The sequence below is a fragment of the Semicossyphus pulcher genome, unplaced genomic scaffold (genome assembly GCF_022749685.1).
Source record: "Semicossyphus pulcher isolate SPU_LCO1_2020_fin unplaced genomic scaffold, fSemPul1.0.p SCAF_4, whole genome shotgun sequence".
Classification (NCBI taxonomy): Eukaryota; Metazoa; Chordata; class Actinopteri; order Labriformes; family Labridae; genus Semicossyphus; species Semicossyphus pulcher.
In genome coordinates this window covers 392,501-394,661 of record NW_027211715.1, presented here as the reverse complement: position 1 = coordinate 394,661, position 2,161 = coordinate 392,501, and positions in this window count along the sequence as shown.

Here is a 2,161-nt window from a genome sequence, read left to right as displayed (position 1 = left end):
AAAAACATGGATGAATAATAAACATGATTATGACAGAAACAGACTGAAAGAGTCACTGCAGTCTCTTGTCAGTAGAAGTGAAGGCCTCCGGGGAGATTTTGACCGTTAGACGTGCTTGTGAAGACTTCACATAATATAAGCCTAAAATATTGGAACTATTGAACTGAGAAAAAACTTTGTCATTAAGACAATAAGGACCTTTTCTAAACTTTTCTGAATCATTTCACAGATGAGACACGTTTGTGAACATGTGACCTCGTGTCACCGCTGAAAGAATGACTGACGAAGCTCTGAAGCTACAGTGATGTGAGGCCTGATGCAACAGCGTACAATTTGGGCGGGTCACGTCGCTACCAATATACAGAAATATCTGAATCGTCCCCACCAATAATTTTGTCTAAAAATTCATATATGACACGTGTAACTGCTGAACTTTGAACCTGCGGAGGAGTCGTGCACATGAGAGTGTGTCACTTTAACAAGGACTCCAGCCTACCGTTCAGCTCAGACATGTCATGACACGTACACGTCATGACACGTACACGTCATGACATGTACATGTCATGACACGTACACGTCATGACACGTACACGTCATGCTCACAGGACCACTTTCTGCGCTCCATCCCTCTCTCTCTCTTCTCCATCTCCCTCATCCCTCTCTTCCTCCATCCCTTTCTCCCTCCCCCTCTCTCTCTCCCTCATCCCTCTCTCCCTCCATCCCTCCCTCTCTCTCTCTCTCTCTTCTCCATCTCCCTCATCCCTCTCTCCATCCCCCTCTCCCCCTCTCCCTCTCTCCCTCTCTCTCTCTCTCTCCTGAGGGAGTGCGGTTTGTTTAAATATAATCCATACTAATATCCACGTGCTGCCTGTCTGTGGGACAGCTGAATGAAGCAGCGCATCGTCACAGCTCTAGTTTTGTTCTTCCGTTAGAATGAATGGATCGATAAAGGGTGAACCCTCTTCACTGCTGCACACACCTGTTACTGAGGTGAGATAACGACACAGACTGGCGTTCATTTACTAGAGTCATTTCTTATTTTCACTTTCCAGCAGTGATGACACAATAATAATTTGTTAATGGGTTCATTCATAATTCCGTCATGAGGCAGGGAGAGAGCGGATGAACTCCTGACTCCTCCGAGACTGCGCGGAGAAGTGATGACATGAGGAATCAGATAAACTCGGCGCGTGCAGGTTATCACACTGAAGCTGATACAGTAAACTAACCCACAGTGAATACATTACTGCACGTGCAGGTTCTACACGTACCCCGAGCCCGCAGCACAGATCCGTCAGTAAACACGACCCCTGGCTGCATTCAACTCAAATAAAACTATAATTACTCTTAAAGTGAACTCAGCAGCATTTCTGTACTCACCTGTGGACTCACGCGCCCCTGAACGTCCCAGTAAACGTAAAGCATGACCACCAGGCACGCGGCCACCAGCAAGTTCTGCACCGCGACAACCACCGCCAGCTTCCGCGAGCGTCTCTCCCGGGGGAACACCCGGCCTCCTTCAGCATCCATCCTGCTCCTTCTACTCCTCTTTCTCCTCCTCCTGCTCGTCTCCCTCTTCCTGCTCCGGTGTGTCGGCGCTGTGAGCGGTCTGCACGAGCTGCTTCTCCCGCTGCAGGACGGAGGGACTGAACGAACCTGCGCGAGATCGACCTATTTTATCTGTGCGCGTGTGAGTGGGTGGGGGGGGGACACATTAGGCCAAACACAGCACTTCCATATAACAACAAACACACACAGGAGGAGCTGAAGAAGCGCACAAGATGCTGATTGGCTGAAAGCTGTGCGCAGACTCACTGTGCCGCTGGACCACAAACCTTATCTTCATCACCTGACCTGCTCTCATCACGTCCATCACCCACACCACCCGACACACACCTTTACCTTGTGTCCTTGGCGTGTTGGAGCCCTCAGGTGTCCTTGGCGTGTCCTTGGCGTGTTGGAGCCCTACATTAATAACAACATTTCTTATCAGAATAAACTTCACTGTGTGCTGGATTCTGTTATTGGGGCAGCTGCAAATGTTAATTACGTCTCCTCTCCTTGAACAGAACGCTGCAGGAGCCCCATTTGTCAACAGAGCTGTCAATCATGAGGCCACGCCCCCTTTTTACAGCATCAAATAACTAATTAAAAGTAAACT